This window comes from Thermobia domestica, chromosome 4 (genome assembly GCF_964235325.1).
Source record: "Thermobia domestica chromosome 4, izTheDome1.hap1.1, whole genome shotgun sequence".
Classification (NCBI taxonomy): Eukaryota; Metazoa; Arthropoda; class Insecta; order Zygentoma; family Lepismatidae; genus Thermobia; species Thermobia domestica.
In genome coordinates this window covers 23,795,512-23,803,429 of record NC_137457.1, presented here as the reverse complement: position 1 = coordinate 23,803,429, position 7,918 = coordinate 23,795,512, and positions in this window count along the sequence as shown.

Below are 7,918 nucleotides of genomic sequence, written 5' to 3'. Positions count from 1 at the left end.
ATGAAAGCACAAATAAAACTTTTTACTTCTTTTTTTTTTTTTTTTTTTTAAGTGTGATTTAAGTTTCTGCATCATACCAAAATCCAGCACAAAATTGGCACTGGACTAATTAATCTTAAAGACGTAAACCAAGATGCTTCTCCTAGATGGAAATTTTACCCCACGAAACTGTTTACAGCCGCATTATATTATTATTATGATTATTATTATTATTATTATTATTATTATTATTATTATTGTCTAACTAAATCCAATTATTGTTACATTACAAACATGTTCGTATTATCTTACCTATGTCACATTCCCGCGTCTATTTTCTAGACAGTAGTTCAAAACCAGTTTGCCCCCCCCCCCAGCTGAAAAAGACTTCCGACGCCACTGGCTGTTACTATGGACTTGTTTTAAATCCAAAGAAAATGAATCTCTCTTTCAGCAATTATAATTGAAGAAAGTTTTACCCTTAAAAATTATAATGTATATCTTTATACGACAAGGTAGTATGAAAGCACAAATAAAACTTTTTACTTCTTTTTTTTTTTTTTTAAGTGTGATTTAAGTTTCTGCATCATACCAAAATCCAGCACAAAATTGGCACTGGACTAATTAATCTTAAAGACGTAAACCAAGATGCTTCTCCTAGATGGAAATTTTACCCCCACGAAACTGTTTACAGCCGCATTATATTATTATTATGATTATTATTATTATTATTATTATTATTATTGTCTAACTAAATCCAATTATTGTTACATTACAAACATGTTCGTATTATCTTACCTATGTCACATTCCCGCGTCTATTTTCTAGACAGTAGTTCAAAACCAGTTTGTCCCCCCCCCAGCTGAAAAAGACTTCCGACGCCACTGGCTGTTACTATGGACTTGTTTTAAATCCAAAGAAAATGAATCTCTCTTTCAGCAATTATAATTGAAGAAAGTTTTACCCTTAAAAATTATAATGTATATCTTTATACGACAAGGTAGTATGAAAGCACAAATAAAACTTTTTACTTCTTTTTTTTTTTTTTTTTTAAGTGTGATTTAAGTTTCTGCATCATACCAAAATCCAGCACAAAATTGGCACTGGACTAATTAATCTTAAAGACGTAAACCAAGATGCTTCTCCTAGATGGAAATTTTACCCCACGAAACTGTTTACAGCCGCATTATATTATTATTATGATTATTATTATTATTATTATTATTATTATTATTATTATTATTATTATTGTCTAACTAAATCCAATTATTGTTACATTACAAACATGTTCGTATTATCTTACCTATGTCACATTCCCGCGTCTATTTTCTAGACAGTAGTTCAAAACCAGTTTGCCCCCCCCCCCAGCTGAAAAAGACTTCCGACGCCACTGGCTGTTACTATGGACTTGTTTTAAATCCAAAGAAAATGAATCTCTCTTTCAGCAATTATAATTGAAGAAAGTTTTACCCTTAAAAATTATAATGTATATCTTTATACGACAAGGTAGTATGAAAGCACAAATAAAACTTTTTACTTCTTTTTTTTTTTTTTTCATGCTTGAAGGCATTATAGAACACGTTACGTATGGTTCCACACCTTTTTGCGTCGAGACATAGGATGTGATGACGTCATACCTTAAAACAAACGAATATTTTGTTACATCTATTTTTATTATTTTTTGGCGGGCTTACTTTTGCACCTAGAAAATTGAAATTTTGCACACACATTCAGTGCATTCCGTAGTATTATTCAGATTTGTTCCAGATCTCTGTGTTGACACAGGGGGGTCCAGAGGAGAAAAGATAAAGAAAGGGATATTTTTTAACACAGTAACCTTTTTTCGCGATTCTTCCGCCTCAGATACTAGATGGAGACATGTGAATGGTACCGTTTGAAACGATATTTTATTCTGAAGAGTACGAGGTACGAACCATGATACTAGGATAAATAGGGTTGAGTTGAGTTGATTTTAGTTTAGCGTCCCTTTCAGCAGCGAGGCTATATGAGACGTGGACCTACTGATTAACGTGGAATCCGAACCACATGAGCTCCCGCCGTAGGATAAATAGGGATGATGCTGTATCTGCTTGACTGAAAGTCTATAATTTACCTTTTTAAAAAAAGCCATAATTTAAAAAGGTTAATAGCTACAAACTATGGGTAAATAACTTACCTAGGGTTCAGATCGAAACAATAAACACAACTGGCATGCCACGTAGATGTGGCTATACAATGAGCCGTATGTGTTTACTAGTAAATCGTAGTTCACGTCGACCATTCCAAGAACGATACAAGAAAAGTGATACAACGTTATCGAAAACGTTTGCGATAGTTTGATACTCAGAGGTATGGTGTGTGAAAAACATGATAAACTTGGTTTTCGATAGGTTCACCTTTAGCACCAAATAAGGCGAAGTATTCTCTCAAACAGGATTGAGGGTACGAATATCATTTGACTTGTGAATGATATTCACTAGTCACATCATCAGCGTAACTGCAGACTCGTAAAGTGTGAACATTAAGGGAAATATCTCCGAGACCATCGTTAATACAATATAGAAGAGGGCAAAAAGATAGCAAGCACACTAATGCTCAATGGGCACCCTTGACGCACACGTCTTTTGATACGCCCAGGCTCAGAGCGAAATCCATTGATTTTAAGTTTGTTTTGAGCGTTGTCGTACAATATACGAATCCAAGAAATGAACTGCTCTCCGACACCTAATGCAGAGAGTATGCACCACAATCATCATAGACGCGATCAAGGAGTTGGTGGAGATCAAGCGACAAGATAGCATGATAGGCAGAAGCGTCTTCACAGGTACCAATAACACCACGAACACACTGCGGAAGAGGATAGATCATCTTGATTTCAACATGAGCATATTGGTGAGACCCTAATAATTTAAAGTGTGTCCCAGAAAAAAATGTAACAACTTGTTAAAATAAGTTCTCGTAAATAACAAGTAGAACAGGACTCATTTCATTGTGTACTTGAAGCTTGCAGTTGTGAGTAGTGCTGTAGCTAGTAGACGTATGGCGTTGTCAAACAGTCGTGCAAGATGGCATCAAAACAACTATAGACACGTAAACAAGTGATTTACAAATATGAAGAAAATCCTGAACGGTCATATGCATCCATAGCAAAAGAACTTAAATTAAATAGGAAAACCGTAAGGGACATTATTCTCCGTTTCAAGGATACATTAACGTGTGACGGGAAGAAAGGGAGTGGAAGGAAACCTGGTGTAAGTAACAGTGCATTAATGCGAAAAATTGTGAGTGCACATCGAAGAAATCCAGCACGTCTGTACGCAGAATGGCTGAAAGGTATAATACAACAAAGTCAATTGTACAGAGGATTAAAAATCAGAAGATTTAAAGTCGTTTCGAGCTGTTAAAGTGCCGGACAGAAGCGAGAAACAACAAAATATTGCAAAAATGAGTGCACAAAAACTGTATGCGAATATGCTTCGCAATTTTCGAGGTGTCTCATTATGGATGACGAAACTTATGTTCTGGCCGACAGTCAACAACTGCCAGGACCAAAATATTATGTGGCAAAGAGTCGAATGGACGTTTCTACAGACGTAAGAACCGAACGCACAGCAAAATTTCCACTAAAGTTCTTGATATGGCAAGCAATTTGCTCCTGTGGAAAGAAAAGTGAGGGACAATTAACCAATTCATCACTTCAGGGACAATTAATCAGGATATTTACATATCAGAATGTTTAGAAAACCGGCTTTTGCCGTTTATTAGGCAACATAATGCTAATACTATTTTCTGGCCCGATTTGGCCACTCATTACAGTTGCAGGGCTTTAGTATGGTATGAACACAATAATGTGAACGTTGTGCCGAAAGCTGCCAATCCACCAAACTGCCCTGAACTTCGCCCCATTGAAAAATATTGGGCAGCAATAAAAAGAAAGTTGAAGGAGAGCAACGTAGCAACGAAGAACGTGCAGGAATTCAAACGACAGTTGAAATGTGCTAGTGATAAATTGGCCAAAAACTTTGTAAATCGCCTTATGTCGCGTATTAAAGCAAAACTCATTCGTTTTTTTTTTTTTTTTTTTTTTTTTTTTCTGGACGTATTGATTAGTGTTCTTTGGTGGTAGGAACGAACATACACACCCCAACATATGTACAGAACATCTTTACACATCGTTACATTTTTTTTTCTACTCATGAAAGTTTTAATTGTTACATTTTTTTCTGGGACACACTTTAGCTAGATATGGTTGTAAGCGGTTGTTCAAGCAGTGAACCAAGATCTTATAGTCAAAATGCAGCAGGTGACAGGCCTGTAATGACAAATGGTAGTAGGGTGCGATTAATTGGGCAGAAAGATAGTCACATCTGCTGCTTTATACGGAATCCATGCCTGCCTTAGTACCAAAATGTTGATTCACAATGCCAGCTAAGGCATCACCAATAAGACAAGAAGAATGTTTATACCACCCTGCAGGAAATACATTAATTCCAGTAGATTTTCCAGAGGAAACGCTCATAATTTCTGTCTGCGCCTCTACTTTGATGAACGGATTTCCAACACCTGAGCTTCACGTTGATCGAACACACATGGGAGGCGATCCAGGAAGGAAGGAAGTCGGGATATCGATGGTTTCTGATGCCCCATATAAGGTAAAGTAAAAGGAACAAATTATCCGTTTGATTCTTGCAAGTATATGTTCAAAAAGTATCGAATCTTTGCAGATTAGTCCAGAAGCCACGAAAACCTGGCCAAAAATCAGACAAGCCACATGGACTGCATGTGTGGTTTGAAATCGTTAGAAATACCGAAAAGAAGATGACCGGAAGTGTCTGAAAGAATATTATGACCGTATGGATAGAAGTGACGTATAATATGTAAGAAAAATACATTATAACCTCAGTCTGAGTCCTCTTCACTGACATCTGTGACATGGACCATGAATGGCTGGGTATAATTTTAGGTTGAAATGATAGGATCAGAGGTAACGAGAGGGCATTGCACCACATCTCGCATGGTTGCTCCCTTGAGCTCTTCCTGGCGTGATGCTCTCGAAATTGCTTCAGATTCTTGTTGTGAGCTTCCTGCGCTTCTTCTGACATCTTTCCAATAGACAGATGGGCGTAGGAGATGATGGCCGCACCATGAACAAGTTCCTTGTGCACAGAGGTAGGCATGAAGTACCAGGGATATTGTCGTATGTAGAGCTGCGCTGTCTCTAATGCGTGTGTTTGAAACTTCTGTGTGTTATTGTGTAACCGCTTGACATGCTTTGTAAGATGCATATCTACATCTCTCTACATATTATAAATATATATATATTCTACAGATATATATAATGGCCACCTTCGAAATTTCGAAACATTTTTCCGCCCTTTGTCTTCAAGCTACAAGATTGAAATTTTGCACACGCATTGTGTACATAACTAGGTGTTTTCCAAGAAATTTTCATATCCCTATGTAAACCCAGGCCCGGGCGAGATTTTGAATTTCTCCCCTCCCCCCCCAAAAAAAAACACCGTTTGCCCCGATTTTCCCGTTCCTGGTGTATGATACGGACAAGCGAGTGGTACCGTTGGAAAGGATGCTCTATTCTGAAGAAAGAAAGAAAGAAAGAAAGAAAGAAAGAAAGAAAACGAGGTATGAACGATGATCCTACGATAAATAGTAAGGAAGCAGTAGCTGTTTGAATGAAAGTCTGAAGTTAACCTCAAAAAGTGGAAATCCTAAAAGGGCTAAAGGGAACGGATGAACTAATGAAATTGAATGTTGATGGTAACTGTAAAATGAAAATGAGGGAGAACCCCCAGAATTGTCCGAAGGAATGAAAAAAGAAAAAACATCTATTCTACTGCATTTGTCTCTAAACGGCTTAAATTTACTTTACAATTTTACGTCGGTTCAACAAGACCCCTCTGTTGGTAATTAATGTCATCATCTTTATCTGACTGAAGATGTCATGCAAAGAGTGCCCAGGTAAAAAGAGAAAGTATTAATCGCCTGCGTAAGGTTCAAACAAAGTGTAGTAATTGCACAAAACACAGTACTTAAAAAGCAACCTGTCACAATTGTGTTTAACTCTCTTGCTTTATGAGGCATGAACACCTAACGGTAATTTTCTTATTTTCTCAATATCTAATTCTCTTATTTTCTTAGTATTGTAATTTTTATCTTATTTTCTTAATAGCTTTAAGAACAAAGGTGTTGTGAAGACAACTGTTTATTTCGTTAAATAATAAAATCTTCCTAAAAACTGCTGAGTAAAAATAGGTTTTTTTAATGAGTTCAAGAAAGCCTCCTTCTATGTTATAGAACAGGATTTCTCAACCTGAGGGTCACGAAGATAAGCAGAAGGGATAAATATATATTTAGAATCTAATACCGGAAAATATAGACATATTTTTTATTTTTATACATACTGTGAAGAACAAAAAATTGGTCTACTAAACATTTTCAACAGGTGCAGAGTTGTTTAAAAATGAATTTAAATGAAAGAGGTACGATATGAAACTAATGAGAACTGCATACTCAGGGTTCCTACTGATCTGGAGAAATCTATTTCCCTAACTTCTCCCTGAGATTCCCTGACCTTTGCCAGGAAACTCCGTAACTTTTATGACAGGTGTCGGATGACGTTGACATATAAATAAGGAATAAATAACGGTGAATATTTATATATTGGAGCATTTATTCTATAAAGACAAATAATAATCAATTGCTCATATGTACACTTATGTCCAAAATTATTGTCGCATGTCTATAAATAAGTTCCTCTAGGAATATAACTTGATAACGAATTCGCCCGGTATTTTTTATAATGTTAGTATCTATATAATCGGCAAAGACGTACGTGGCAAATTTCATGTCAGAAGAACAGTAAATAAGAACAATGAAACGAAAATAAAATTTTCTTGTCCACTTAGCAACATTTTGTTTTACTCATTCTAAATTTCGTATTTATAATTCTTTCCCTATGAAATATAGAACAAATATACATTTCCCGATTATACACATCGTATCAGTATTAAAAGTACCCTGCAAAATCATTATCAAATTATATTCTTACAAGAAAATAGTTATAGATATGCGACAATAATTTTGGACATGAGTGTACATTCCAATTACCACCCATAAAAAACTGAACAACGTACCATGCTGTGATCATGAATGGTTGGCTAAGCTGAAAACGCTGTAAAAATATATTTTATAAAATTTCCCTGACTTTCCCTGATTTAGTCTTTTTTCCTGAGTTTCCCCGACCTGTACCATTTTCCCTGACTTCTCTGATTTTCCTGACCAGTAGGAACACTGATATTGAAATACTAGGAAAATACAAATGCAACAAAAACTTCATATTGAAATAGGATCAAAATTGAAAGCTAGTGTGAGATACGTATGTGTGTGAGCAAATAAGTCTTTTTTTCCAGCAAGCTGGCCACAACGAAGGTAGATTTTTGGTATGGAATTTTATTTGTTTCCTAACTTTTAAATGTAAACAAGTTGCTTTCTACAGTTTTTGGTGATACTGAACATAGATAACCACCACCAAATTCACAACAATATGAGATAACTCAAAATGGCGGCCTCTTGAAAATTAAAATACTCAATAGTTTTTTAAAGAACTGTCCAAGTTTTTTAAAAAAACAAAATTAGAAATAGCTTTTTTTTTTAAACCATAGGTCCTAAAATTAAGGCAGTTATGAAGTTTTAAAATTTTCAAATGATCTCCTATATTGAAACAGTATGACGAAGCGGATTCGCTATTTGTAATATGAATGAACTGATCAAATGATTTTAATCCATTCGTTTTTAGGAGAGTTAGGTAAACATGAATAATCTACAAAACTCCTTTTAACATCCTGAATAAATATTTACGTTAGCTGAAGAGAATATTGTACTCTGGAAATAATGCTAAAGTGCGCTCACACGAAATGTATTT